The sequence below is a fragment of the Erpetoichthys calabaricus genome, chromosome 10, assembly GCF_900747795.2.
Source record: "Erpetoichthys calabaricus chromosome 10, fErpCal1.3, whole genome shotgun sequence".
Taxonomy (NCBI): Eukaryota; Metazoa; Chordata; class Cladistia; order Polypteriformes; family Polypteridae; genus Erpetoichthys; species Erpetoichthys calabaricus.
This window is the reverse complement of record NC_041403.2, coordinates 39,082,413-39,097,362: the sequence shown is the minus strand read 5'-3', so window position 1 is coordinate 39,097,362 and position 14,950 is coordinate 39,082,413. Positions and strand designations below refer to the sequence as shown.

At 40.5% G+C, this 14,950-nt stretch overlaps 2 long non-coding RNA genes across 2 annotated transcripts in view; one reads left to right on the top strand and one right to left on the bottom strand.

Annotated features, from left to right (window-relative positions):
* Positions 1-287: 287 nt before the first annotated feature.
* LOC127529480 (uncharacterized) overlaps positions 288-14,950 on the top strand; it is a 32,642-nt gene continuing 17,979 nt past the window's right edge. Inside the window, exon 1 of the long non-coding RNA XR_007936150.1 lies at positions 288-435. This is a non-coding gene — a long non-coding RNA (uncharacterized LOC127529480). The remainder of the gene's footprint in view (positions 436-14,950) is intronic.
* The window catches only part of LOC127529481 (uncharacterized), a 32,526-nt gene continuing 17,984 nt past the window's right edge, over positions 409-14,950 (bottom strand). The window contains exon 2 of the long non-coding RNA XR_007936151.1: positions 409-476. This is a non-coding gene — a long non-coding RNA (uncharacterized LOC127529481). The remainder of the gene's footprint in view (positions 477-14,950) is intronic.

The window sequence follows — 14,950 nt, the reverse complement described above, 5'->3', positions numbered from 1 at the left end:
ACCTTTTAATGGTGGTCCACCCACAAACTATGATGAGGAAAGGAGAGTAAAAGAATGTTTTGTTTTGTTTTTCTGAGATTTTTAAAAAATGTTGTTTCCCGAAAAAACAGCAGTCTCCCCTCACTTTTGCAAAGATCTGACAAGCGTGCTCTGCCTGCCACCGTACTAACCCCTACTCTCTCTTCTGTTTCTTTATCCAGTTTCTTTGTGGTGGCGGCATGCACCACCACCATCTATTCAAAGCACTGTGATGTTCTAACATCGATGGATTAAAAGCCAGAATTCTGCATGACCATCATCATCAAGTCCTTCCGTGAGAACCTTAAATACAAAGAGGACTGTTTCATTTATGTTAGGTAGAATGCCCAGAGGGGACTGGGTGGTCTCGTGGCCTGGAACCCCTACAGATTTTATTTTTTTCTCCAGCCGTCTGGAGTTTTTTTTTTTGTTTTTTCTGTCCTCCCTGGCCATTGGACCTTACTCTTATTCTATGTTAATTAATATTGTCTTAGTTTAATTTCTTACTTTGTCTTTTATTTTTATTTTCTTCATTATGTAAAGCACTTTGAGCTACTTTTTTGTATGAAAATGTGCTATATAAATAAATGTTGTTGTTGTTGCTTGTATAATAAATGACATCTATGTCATTGTGCGTCGATGTGTGCATGTGCTGTACATATATAGGCAGGAAAAAGGTCTGCAGCTTAGTTCCCCTTAAGACGAGTGAATAGCAAAATTGTATGTTTAGGTAAATGCCAAGAAAATACATCACAAATCCTCTACTACAGCAAATATGGCAATTTTAACTTTAGAAAACGCAAATAAACATCAATCATAATACACAACACAATTTGTGGCAATGAATGTTTCTGGTGTGCTTGGTGTGTGGGTGTGTTTGTGTGTGTCCTGCGGTGGATTGGCACCCTGCCCGGAATTGATTCCTGCCTTGTGCCCTGTGTTGGCTGGGATTGGCTCTAGCAGACCCCCATGACCCTGTGTTCGGATTCAGCGGGTTGGAAAATGGATGGATGTTTCTGGACTAAAAAATGCTATACATTTTGTGGGGGTGAAAGCTGAGAGCACAAGGCAGGATTCTTTGTCTATTTCAGGACACATTAATGCACACACCCACATTCATTCAAACTAGGCTGATGTAGTGCCCCCTTCATTTATGCTATATTTGTAAATTTCTATATATATATATTTATATTGTTTGGTCTGTTTCTGTTCAGTGTTGCATTTCCATCCATCCATTTTCCAACCCGCTGAATCCGAACACAGGGTCACGGGGGTCTGCTGGAGCCAATCCCAGCCAACACAGGGCACAAGGCAGGGAACCAATCCTGGGCAGGGAGCCAACCCACCACAGGACACACACAAACACACCCACACACCAAGCACACACTAGGGCCAATTTAGAATCGCCAATCCACCTAACCTGCATGTCTTTGGACTGTGGGAGGAAACCGGAGCGCCCGGAGGAAACCCACGCAGACACGGGGAGAACATGCAAACTCCACGCAGGGAGGACCCGGGAAGCGAACCCAGGTCCCCAGATCTCCCAACTGCGAGGCAGCAGCGCTACCCACTGCGCCACCGTGCCGCCCGTGTTGCATTTTTATTATTTTATTTTTCTTCTTGTTAAGTAATGATATCCAATAATTTCCATTTATATTTCCATTTTTTCCCTTAGTAAAAGCTCTTATCCAAATTGGCTTACAGAAGTGGTCAACATAATCAAGTAAACACTTTGGGACTGTTTGGGAAGACGAGTTACAGGACATGTATACAAAGCTGATCACCACAAGTGAACAGCTCTGAGCAAAATGCAAGCTACTTACAATTATTAGGTTACAAAACCTAACAGCTTATATCAATTACACAGAAATTTGACGAACAAAAAAGTCTTCAGACATTTTAAACCCATTGAGGGAGTCAGAATTTCAAATGGAGGGGGCGTAGCTCTTTCCATCAGTTAGCAGCTACAGAAGAGTGTGGACTGAGTTTTGATGCCACAGATGCCATTCATTAGCAGACCTGAGTGGGCAAGAAAGAGCATAGGGGCTCACAAGTGTCTCCATATATATAGGTGCTGATTTATTGACTGCTTTGTAGACGATCATCAAAGATTTGATGTTAATGTGTGCAGCTACATGGAATCAATATATTGATCTAAAAAAAGGATTGACGTGCTCGTTTCATCTGGTTTAACACCAGATGCGCCTTTTTATTTTGAATTATCTTCAACAACTACCCTCTTAAAAATAATGGTTCTTTAATGACATTTTATGGTTCTTTATTGGATTGTGTGGTTCCTCTTAGAACCATTGCTTGACAAAGCCCCATTCTATTCTGGAAAGGGTTCTGCACGTGAACTTGTTTTTATGTGCTTTGGAAAACTTCCTTATAAGTAGAACAAAAAATAATGAAATATTAAATGTATGGTGGGCCACCTAGCAGGACAAAATTACAAAATTAAGAAAACTTGGACTTAGCCTGTGGTTTTGTATGCATCAGGAGTTCTTTTAAAATCATGGACTCATTGGTATTTCACAAATCTGCTACATTCTGTTCATGGTTATTTAGCGTATGGGGCCTGTAACAGAGCCAAATAAATAAAGGTTATTTTTTTTTTTTTTTGGAACCAGCATGTCGATGGGTTTTGGGAAACAAATAGTGGTTCCCTTATGGCCTTGCTTTGAAAAACCACTCTGTTACCTTTATTTTTAAGTGTGTATGTAATATATACCATTACTCATGCTGGCTGAGTGTTGCAGTAGTGCAAATGTGACAGGATCAAAGCCCGGACCAGGAGTCGCATACTCTGTCAGATGGCTCTGATCTTGCAAATGATGTACATAATGAAACTGCAAGACCGAGAGAAAGCTGTAACATGGCCAGTGAGGGATAGCTAATCATTGACCACCATGGTGGTTACATACTGACTTGGCAGATATTTGTAATAATGAGCTGTGCTGAGCAGAGGTGGGATGTTAAATAGATAGATGAGATGAGATAACATCATTACCAAGTAGAGCTAAAGATGGTGCTCCATCGTCCAGGTTGAAATGTCAGTGAGACATACAGATATTCTAGTTGATACAAAGTGTTCTGCTGGAAGGAATGACAAGTACAACTTTGTATCATTGACATAGCACTGATATGAGAAACCATGGGGCTGGATGATAGGGTCTAGTGCAATGGTATAAACACAGAAGAGGATAGAAGCCTGCAATGATCTTTGGGGCAAGGCCTGATGCACCCTTGACATCTAAGATGTGCCCAAGACACAAGGGCTCAAACAACCTTAGGGCAGTCCGAGTTTTGACAAGATGGATGAGGACAGATTATATGTTGTTGTCTCTTTCCAGCCATAACATGTTGACAACCGTGAGCTGAGCCACCTCAGTGGAATGGCTTCTCTGGAAGCCTGACTGAATAGCATCAAGCAGTCATTTGTGTAGAAGGATGGAAGAAATCATAAATTTAAGAGATTCAGTTCTAGAGTTGCTATATCATATGTAAACAGAGTCCTGTATGGTGTAAAACGAGTGCTAAATCAAAGAGTTTTGTCAATGCCAACAACCTAATTTGACTTAAATACCCTTTTTGACCACTGAACTTTTTTAAGCAGTATAAACAAATGGTAACTCAGCTATACATTCTGCTTAGGACAGGTCTGAGTTAGCATTTTAATAAAATGTCACAGTGGAATAGAATCTGTGTTTAAAGTATGAAGAGATATTCAGAATTGTTTTGAAGTTCAAACAAAATGTGGTAGAGAATATGATGTCTTTAAACCTTACAGATTTATGGTAATCAGTTATGATTTTTCATTCCATACCACATGTTTCTTCACCTTATTTGGAGTCCAAATGTGGTCAATTCAATTGATTGGACATGATTAGGAAAACCACACACCTGCCTATAGAAGATCCTGTAATGACAGTGTGTATCAAAGCAAAAAACAAGCCATGAGGCTGAAGAAATTTCCTGCAGAGCTTAGAGACAAGATTGTTTTGAGGCATAGATTTTGGGAACACCATCCATCCATCCATATTCCAACCCGCTGAATCCGAACACAGGGTCACGGGGGTCTGCTGGAGCCAATCCCAGCCAACACAGGGCACAAGGCAGGAACCAATCCCGGGCAGGGTGCCAACCCACCGCAGGACACACACCAACACACCAAGCACACACTAGGGCCAATTTAGAATCGCCAATCCACCTAACCTGCATGTCTTTGGACTGTGGGAGGAAACCGGAGCGCCCGGAGGAAACCCACGCAGACACGGGGAGAACATGCAAACTCCACGCACGGAGGACCTGGGAAGCGAACCCGTGTCCCCAGGTCTCCCAACTGCGAGGCAGCAGCGCTACCCACTGCGCCACCATTTTGGGAACACTCCAAAAAAAATCCTGCAGCATTGAAGGTTCCTAAGAAGACAACTCTCTTCATAATTCGTAATTTGAAGAGGACTGGAATAATCACAACTCTTCCTTGAGCCAACGAGGAAGAAGAGATATGTTAACATATGTGACCAAGAAGCCAATGGTCACCCTGATGGACAACCACACTGTAACGCTCCACTAATCTGGGCTTTATGATAGAAAGACCAGACAGTAAAAGACACATGGAAGCCCACTTGGATTTTGAAAAAAAGGCACCTAAAGGACTCACAGACTGTGAGGAACAAGATATTCTGGTCTAATGAAACCAAGATAAGTGTCATGTTTGGAGGAAAGCAGGCACTACTCATCCCCTGTACAATGCCATTCCAGTAGTGAAGCATGGTGGTTGCAGAATCATGTTGTGTTATTGTTTGTCAGTGGTGGAGACTAGGAGACTAGTCTGGGATGAGATAAGGTTGAACAGAACAAAGTAGAGAGATGTCCTTAATAAAAACCTCCTCCAGATCCAGAGCGCTATAGAACTCAGACTGGGTCAAAGATTCATCTTCCAACTGGACAATGACCCTTTAGTGCAAAGGAAAGGCAACACAGGAGTAGCTTCAAAATTCAAGAGTTTTATTCATCACACACACACGGTTATATAGGCAAAACGTGCAGTAAAATTAAAAATTCTACGAATGCTCCTGAATTCTGGAGTTGCCCAGCCAGACCATGAACTTGAACCCAATCGAAACCTGAAAATAGCCATCCTCTGACAGCTTGAGAGGATCTGTAAAGAAGAATGTGCAAAGGTTTTCGTGTCAAAGACAAGAAGACTCCAGGCTGTAATCTCTGCCAAAAGTGCTTCAAATAAATTACTGAGCAAAAGGTCTGAATACTAGTGACATTGTGTTGTTTCAGCTTTTTAGTTTTTAATGATTTTACAAAAAGTCCTGTTTTCACTTTACCATTCTGAGATATTAGTTATTGCTTGATGTGGGGAAAAAAATAATTTGAATGGTTTTAGGCTAAGACTGCCTAAAATAATATGTAAACACTGAAGGCGTGTAAATACGTTCGGTATTTTAATATCATGTCAGTCACTCAGTCAGTCATTTTCCAACCCGCTATATCCCAACACAGGGTCACGGGGGTCTGCTGGAGCCAATCCCAGGGCGCAAGGCAGGAACAAATCCCGGGCAGGGCGCTAGCTCACCGCAGTAGTATCATGTTCTCTTTTTAATTGTTTAGTATTTTGTAAATTTCTTTCACTAAACAGAGTTTAGTAACATTCTTTATTTATTTTATTATTTATTTATTTTGGATTTTATTAATTTTAATAACAAATAACATTCCATACAAATAAGTTAAGTTTTATAAGACAAGACAAGACAAAACAAATCAAACCCCACCCATGAAAAAGAGAGCTAGGCCAGCAGAGTACAATTTTAAACTAGTAAGAATAAGTAAATAGATAAATTAATAAATGAATAAAAATAAATAGAGGGGAGAGAATCTGCTTCCTCAATTAAAATGCTTATTCTAAAATGTTATTGATTAGATCCTTCCAGGTTTTAAAAATGCTTTGTACAGATCCTCTAAGTGAGAATTAGATTTTTTCCAATTTCAAATAGTATATGACATCAGTTACCCACTGACTTAAAAGAGGTGGGCTAGGATTTTTCTAGTTGAAGAAGACAAGTCTACATTTAGTTTTGTAGCATTCCTAAATTGCAACCTCTGTTTTTGCATTGCCCTCTGTCTATGGTTGGTTTCTATACTCCCCATGCTACAACTCTCTATTGAAATAAGCAGGTCGAGAAAATAAATGAATGAATGGTTTCTTGCCTGCACTCATTTCCACCAGCTTGGCAGTATTTGTGTGCACTCTGGCATCCCAGCTAATGGATGTCTCTGCCTTGTGCCCCCTTTCTGGTTTAGACATACACACAGAAAAGTGAATGAAGGGATAAATGGGACTCAAATAAAATGAAATAAGCACTTAGCATTTCGGGAGTGTGAAACAGCTTAAAAAAAAAATCTCGTTATCCTTCTTTATCATTCTCTAATCGAAATGAAAAATAAATCTCATAACAATTTTTTTTTCTTCTATAAATTATATAACAGGCTCTAAAGAATTTTAAATCCTCCATGAAGATGATCACGGCTTTCCAGTTACATCACTTGAGTACTGTAAACTGAGGATAACCCAGTGTCTGGCACACAAAAGGAAGGCTGAATGGTTAGACATTCTTATAGCAAATAACTTGGAGGCTGAAATGAATTCAGAATAATAAAACCTCTAGTGGGTGTATGTAATTGAGACTGCCTCTGGGCTAATTTAGTTCATTTCAGGCTTTTAAGTATAACACTCTTTTAGGTCCTTAATCTCTGAAGCAGTGTTGCTCTGTTGTACAGATTTTTAAGAATCCAACAGCAATGATGTCACATCTCTGAAGAAAGAAAATGGGAGAAGAACAAATAATGTACGTGTTATTTTGTTAAGCTTGACCTTAGACACTTTAAAATAATGTTTTGCAGTGATGCTGTGTTTAGTACTGTTGCCTCACAGCTCCTGAACCATAGGTTCAAATCCCACCCTGCTCAGTGTCTGTGTGGAGTCTGCACATTTCCCTCTTGTATGCAAGGAGATTTTACGTGCCCTCTAATTCCTTGAGCTGGAGAGCACCTTGGCTATTGGCCGTAGCAAACACATTAAGCTTGGAACCAACAGATATACCAGACTTATAATTAGACATGAAAAACAAAAAATGGAAGTACTATCTTGTCAATCTGTGAAGAAATCCAAAGCTGATACTTCAAGTCCAATACTTGTCCCCATACAACAGCATCTAGTCTCGAAGCTACCAAGTACAGAATGAAAACTTCGGTAATTGACAAATAAATCAACAACTCTCTTCAAAAGCACTCCATGGCCAGTTCTACAGATAGACATTCAACAACGTTGTTGACAAGAAACTGACTTTTAGATGGTTGCGAGGCTCTGGGATGAAGGGCCAGACAGAGTCTCCTTATGACAATTCAGAATCAGGTAATTAACATACACTATTACCAAAAAAAAATTCTCACCATGGATGTTAATAGCAAATGCAAAATATGACAGCAAAAAAAAAGCATATCTTACATATTAACGCGTGGAAGTGTGTGTGTCTGTCCGGCCCAGAAGTGAGAGGTGGAGTCGGGCTAAGGGCTCCACCTCCGAGGATATGTAAGTGAGGCCAGCATGTCGGCAAAGCTAAACCTCCGAAGGGAGAGTTGCTCGCTTAGCGGCTAATACAGAAGTGAGGCCAGCACGTCACTAAAACTAAACATCCGAAGAGAGAGTCACTCACTTATCAGCTATTACAGAAGCGTAGCGAGCACATCAGCAAAACGGTATCCCTTTTACTTATCCTTCTGCTGCTAATACACAAGCGAGGCGAGCACGTTGGCAAAACGAAACCTCCAAAGAAAGACAGTCGCTTAGGCACTAATCCACAAGCGATGCGAGGACGTTGGCAAAATGAAACCTCCTAGGAGAGAGACGCCCAGAGTAGTTCCTTTCAATTACCTGACATCTCTACATTTCATTTTTTTTTCTGACGATTTCAATAGTTTCTAGGACCCCATGCTTTTTACAGCTTGTAGTTACACAGCTAGTCATTTACATTGTTGTTAGATGCTCAGTGCTGGAACCAAAAGAATATACTCATTGACACAATTGGATCGCTACACCTCACTGGTCAATCCTCTGGGCATTGGTATGATCACCAACCTAAAAAATTAAGATGGAGAACACCAACATTATGCACAATATGGCTGTGAACACCAATTTTACCATTCAAACTAACTGTGCGGACATCATTTTCCGTAATAGAAGCAAGATGTGATGTCTACTCATTGATGTAACTTTTCAGGATGACGTGAATATCCCAGTCAAAGAGGTAGAAAAACTCCTTAAATACAAAGGCTTCAAGATTGAGATATTGTGCATTTGGAACACAAAGTATTGTGTGATTCCGGTCATAGTTGGAGCAATTGGAACTGCATGACTAGATTCCCAAAAATATCTGCCAAGTAAAGTGAGCGCAGCCCAGGTGAAGAAGGTTGCCCCCTTTGGAATTGATAACATACATTGTAAAGTCTTGACAATCTGACAATAAGACCTGGGAGGAGTCGTGATAAAAGGCTAACAGCACAAACTGAGAAACCAAAAATAAATATCCATCTATTATATAAAAAATTTTGGTTTGAGACTTGACCATCTCGGAGAGACACTTTGAAGTCCCGCGAGACTTCTTGCATGTCACGCCCTACTTACAAACAATTTCTCTGAGACACTTTAATGTCCCACGAGACAAGGAAGTGAGACAAAAGGACAGCTGCTGTACAGGCTTTTAAATGATCGTCATGCAGCACGGCAGCAGCAGCTGCTGGCTTAAAGGACAGCTGCTGTTCAGGCTTTTAAATGATCGACGCGCAGAGCGACATGCAGATCACGCAGCTCGGTAGCAGCAGCTGATCCGTCTGCATCTCCGTAGTGTGCGTTCAGCCTCCCCCCCTTCACAACGCGAGCGGCAGAGACGCGAAGTGGCGAGCATGAAGCGCACCCCCCTTGGGGGATTGGGGGTTGGGTGAGCAAAGCGAGTAGGGGGCAAAGCCCCCTAGTATATAATAAATATAATATTAATAATGCATGTCGGAGGACATCTAGAGTACCTAGAGCAAAACAAGGAGAAGGTACACAGTCCACACAGACAGTGACTAGGCTGGAATTTGAACTTATAACTGGGTTGAGGGGCAACAGTGCTAACAACTGTGCCATCATGCTGCCCTTGAAAAGAGCTAATATTTCTTGAATAAAATGTTTAAATCTTGTGATACAGTTTCATCTGTTAAAAATTAACATCCATCGAGTATTTACTATAGCTCCAAATGTGCATAAATAAACACCACAGCTCTAAAATAAATAAAAAATAAAGCACAAAAGAAGCATTCTTCAATGTGCCAAGCAACAGTGTGCACAAAAATATAAATAATTGCTATGATAAAAAATAAAATGAATAAACGGTAGTGTCTTACTTTTTAATCAGACTCCGAAGAGCTGATAATATTTCTTTCAAAGAAAAAACTGCTGATGTGAAATTACGTGGTGATTCATGTAACTATGCTTCCTGTGCCCCTGTGATAGCGTTTAGGCATGGCTGACTTGGAACCCAGAACACAAGAGAAGATTGCCCACCAGAAAAAAACAAATATGAATGAAAACAACCAATATATTGTGCACTATATCATAAAATTTGCTGAAATGGCTGTGAAATCTGGTTGTGTTGGATTAATCCTTCATCATGTAATCCATACTCTTTCTCTCTGCCAGCTTCACCCAAGTTGGTCAGCTGTCCCCCAAATCACCGAGGCACTGAAAGCGGAATGTATATACTGTAGTTGGATTTTTTGCTTGATGCCAACTTCCTTTAGTTACATTTTATGACGTGCAGGAGGGTTTGTGACATTATTCTAACCTCAGCCAAAGGGTACTGTCTACAGTACCTATAAAATATTATAACCAGGTAAAAGGTAGATATTAGATAAATGAAGAAGCACAGGTTGATGAGCTTCAAATAGATAGATAGATAGATAGATAGATAGATAGATAGATAGATAGATAGATAGATAGATAGATAGATAGATAGATAGATAGATAGATAGATAGATAGATAGATAGATAGATAGATAGGAGGCACCTCATTTGGGCATGAACAACCTGCCAGACCAACTTCCAACCTGATGCCTGACTGCTCTTTAAAGCCTTCTTGCTTTAGTCAATAGCAGAAACTATTTTTATTCTGTTTTGCTTCACTGAACACCTGTTATTTTGAATGAATTTATTGCTTCATTAAATGGAGTAACCTGGTTGGCACCACAACATTTCATTAGGACTTGTGTATTCTTCTCTGTCAATGACAATAGATAGATAGATAGATAGATAGATAGATAGATAGATAGATAGATAGATAGATAGATAGATAGATAGATAGATAGATAGATAGATAGATAGATACCCTTGGAAGCTTTGCATCGCTCAAATCATATATGGACTGCTGACGTCAGCCTGCTTTGGTGGACTGTATGCAAGTTGTTTGCCACTAAGGGGCTCTGCTGTACTTTTTACAGCTTTTTTATTCACTTTTTTTTAAGCAGTGCTAGAACAACACTGTTGCTTGTGTAAAGGGCTTTTGTGTCTGTACTGTTTTGCAGCACAGAGGTAGTGCCTGGAGGAATAAAAAATAAATACAGTCTCATTATCTGCAGGGGTTACATTCCTGAAAAACCCTGTGGATACAGAAAACACAAATATTTAAACATTGCTCCTATGGGAAAAATGAGGTTAGGTTCCGGCAGGACACCAGAATGGGGGGAACCTGGAGAGGGGAGACGGACTCAAAAGGACAATTTGGCCCTGTGCTCTCGACCCTCAGAGCTCAGTAATGATCCTTTCACTGTTTCACCTACAGACACCTACTTCTGAGTTTTACTTCCTGTAGGTAGTCAAGTTTGACCGATTTCTTTGTGCTCCACCATAGGCCATGAGCAGCTGTCTTGGGGACCTATCCGAGGACCTCACTAAACTATTCAACATGCAGTGTGTACAAAGGCAGGGACTTAATCAGTGCAAGCTTCTGACCTACACTTAATGGGAATTCTTTATTCATGGGGAACAATTGCAAGCCCAGTCCCCATCATGAATGGGGCTCAACAGCTTAACTGTGCCTCTCAGTCCTGGGTAGATACTGTATACTGTTTGTTGATTCAGTTATTGTACCATGAGTACAGCCCAGGACATCTAAGGGCACCACAGACCTGTTATTGTTCAAACTCAAAAGTCGCTCATGCACGATAGACTACACATGGCTACTAATATAACCCTGATGTGCGTCACCACCTTATCTCACAGACAGACAGACAGACAGATAGGAAGGAGGCACATCATATGGGCATGAACAACCTGCCAGACCAAGTTCCAACATGATGCCTGAATGCTTTTTAAAGCCTTCTCGCTTTATAAAATAGCAGAAAATATTTTTATTTTTTTTTTGCTTCAGCTTAACTGTGCCTCTCTGTCCTGGGTAGACATACTGTATGTTGATTCAGTTATTGTACCATGAGTACAGCCCAGGACATCTAAGGGCACCACAGACCTGTTATTGCTCAAACTCAACAGTTGCTTATGCATGATAGACTGACTACACATGGCTACTAATATAAACCCGATGTCCGTCACCACCTCATCTTGCAGCCCGCAGAGAGGACCTTATCTGTCAATCAGGAAGAACAGAATCTGTGGTTAACAAGGATTTACTGATTTATTGTTAAGGTTTAGCTTGTTCTAAAATTTTACAGCTTTCCTTCATATTTTTTTCTTCAGTTATCTTTTCCATGTTGTGAATTTGAACTTAAGTAGAACCTTGCCTTGATAACTGTAATGGCAGAAAAAGGACAAGCAGAAAAAATTATCAGTGAGGACCAGAAGAAAGAATGTACTCAAAAATATAAGCAAAGCTTGAAACTGGAAGAATTGTCAAAACCAGTACGCAAAAGTCAAACATTCAGAGCTAAATCTCAAATGATAGGAATCATAAACAGATTGCTGCAAGACTAGTATGAATTGGAGCTGCACAAGATGACCTTTTAAATACTGTTGTGCTGATTACATCATTGTTGCACAATTATGGTGCATCATGGGGAGCATTACTATGGCAGCAACCAATGTACACCCAATAAAATGGTGGCACTTGTTAACAAACAAAATGCCATAAAAAAAAAAGCAAAAAACATTTAAACTAAGGCTGTAAACAAAAAGGAAATGTATGGAATTGATTCTGTCAGTGAAAAAAAAAAGGTGCCAAGATGATTTTTTTGGCCTAAAGGGAAACCCAGGAAAAATGAAATAAAATGCCAATCATAACAATAATGTATATTAATTTTGTAAAGACGTAAATATTGTGACGAACAGCCGGGGCTCTTTATCGACCGGGTTTCCATTGTGATGGAAGGGCCAGGAGAAAGAGCTTCCATCTCCCAGAAAAGGCAGAGGGCTCAGCCCTGTTGGCGTCACTGCAAGGGGGCTAAAGGAGAACTTCTGATGCCTTTAATGCAGAACTTCACCACACCCAGAAGTGCAACTGGTAGGAAATTATGGGTGCTGTATAAAAGAAACTGCCTCACTCCATTCAGGGAGCCAGAATTGGGAGGAGGAGGTGTGGAGGCAGAAGGAGCAACAGAGACAGAGAGAAAGAAGAAAAGAAAGTGCTGTTCTCATTATTGTGCTTATTGTACTGTATTTGGTGCTGGTGGGAACGAAGGAAAAGCGTTTCCCACTAAAGTAAAGTCTTGTGTGTTGCTGGACTTGTGCTTGTGTCTGTTGTGTTGGGTGTTTCGGGAGCTGAAGTTCCCCCAGTGGCCACAATATATTTTAACACTTTCCTGCAACAACATTTTGTTTTTATTTCTGTAACTACAAAATTAATGGGCTCAGACAATAGTAAGTGGTTAGCATATGACATCAGAGACCAATAAAGGTTTGAACTTTAAGTGTGGCATGAGCATTTTGTTTATAAGATGTATAAGACTTTCTGGTTATGACTTAAAGGCTTTAAACTTTATACCACCTTCTGGTCATTTCTCATGACAAACTTGCCTCATCTTCTCTGTAGTTTTACAATAATTAAGTAACTGTAGCTGCAAATAGTTAATTAATGTTAGAAAGAAAGAATTAAGATATAGAAAGATGTGAATACTAGGAGAGAAGTGAGGATGGGGTGGCATTTAATCATGTAACAGTGCAGGCTTTGGGATAGAAATTAAAGGAAAAAAAGTAGGAAAAGCTAATCAACTATGGAATCAAACATCAGGAAGCAGCTTAGACTCAAGGTCCTAGCAGTTCTCCTTACGCCCCCTGGTAATGACTCCAGACCAAAATGGTATGGGGGCATCTTATACAGTATACTGGGAGAGGCTTATATAATAATGCAGACCTATAAATACCTGGGAGTGCAGCTGGACGATAAATTGGACTGGACTGCCAATACTGATTCTCTGTGCAAGAAAGGACAGAGCCGCCTGTACTTCCTTAGAAGACTGGCATCCTTCAACATCTGCAGTAAGATGCTGCAGATGTTCTATCAGATGGTTGTGGCGAGTGCCCTCTTCTACGCAGTGGTGTGCTGGGGAGGCAGCATTAAAAAGAAGGATGCCTCACGCCTGGACAAACTGGTGAGGAAGGCAGGCTCTATTGTTGGCATAGAGCTGGACGGTTTGACATCCGTAGCAGAGCAACGAGCACTCAGCAGGCTCCTATCAATTATGGAGAATCCACTACATCCATTAAACAGTGTCATCTCCAGACAGAGGAGCAGTTTCAGCGACAGACTGCTGTCACTGTCCTGCTCCACTGACAGACTGAGAAGATCATTCCTCCCCCAAACTATGCGACTCTTCAATTCCACCAGAGGGGGTAAACGTTGAACATTATTCAAGTTATTGTCTGTTTTTTTACCTGCATTTTTTATTACTCTTTAATTTAATATTTTTTGCTGTTGGAGTATGTGAATTTCCCCCTGGGATTAATAAAGTATCTATCTATCTATCTATCTATCTATCTATCTATCTATCTATCTATCTATCTATCTATCTATCTAATAAGGTCTCAAAAATTCAACAAGTGGCAGCATACCCAGTAATGTGGTTTGGGGTGTCTTTGACCCGCTAAATGATCCTCTGGTAATGGGCCTGTTAGGATAGTAAGGTTCACTACATATTAAAGTGCAAACAACAGGCAGCTAAAGTGCATGAGTAGCAGAGGCAAAAGTATTTTACCAGGCATTTTAAAAGTAATTTAAACAGTAGATGAGGAGATGACTAGGTATTGAACAACTATTGTAGTTTCTTTACACTTATATTAAATTTTTTATTTTTTATAGGATCAACAGTCACCAAAACAAATGTGTAAATGAAAGCCAATACTGTGCCAGTCCTGTACAGTGTCAGACTTTTTATGGGGTTTGTTTTCAGAAGGTCTGCTGTCAGGAGGTTTCAATCTGTAGGATATGCCATCTAATCCAGCACTTCAAGCACATGGTTGCTAAACATGAGGAGGAGAAGTACACAATGATCCTGCATTCTACTAAAGAATTGGAGGAACTTGCTTAAAAGAGACACATGGGAAGAGGCCTTAGCTCAGAGCAGTAGAGACAGGTGGGTCATTGTTTCATGTAAGAATGAAGTGACACATACACACCATATATGTGCATGAACCCCAGAATTAAGGACAGAACGCTGGTTAGGTAGACAATATCTCTGGTAAACAGAGACTAGAAATCCTTGTGGTTCATCTCAAAACTCCCAGTTCCCAAGAAGAGGGATGTAGTGATAGTAGGAGACTCAGGTATCAGGTTGATTGAGGCTCAGCTTTGCTCCAGAGGCAAGGATTCTGGTACAGTGTGCTGCCTTCTTTGTGCCCAGGTGAGAGTCCTCATTAGAATGGTGGATAGCCTTCTGG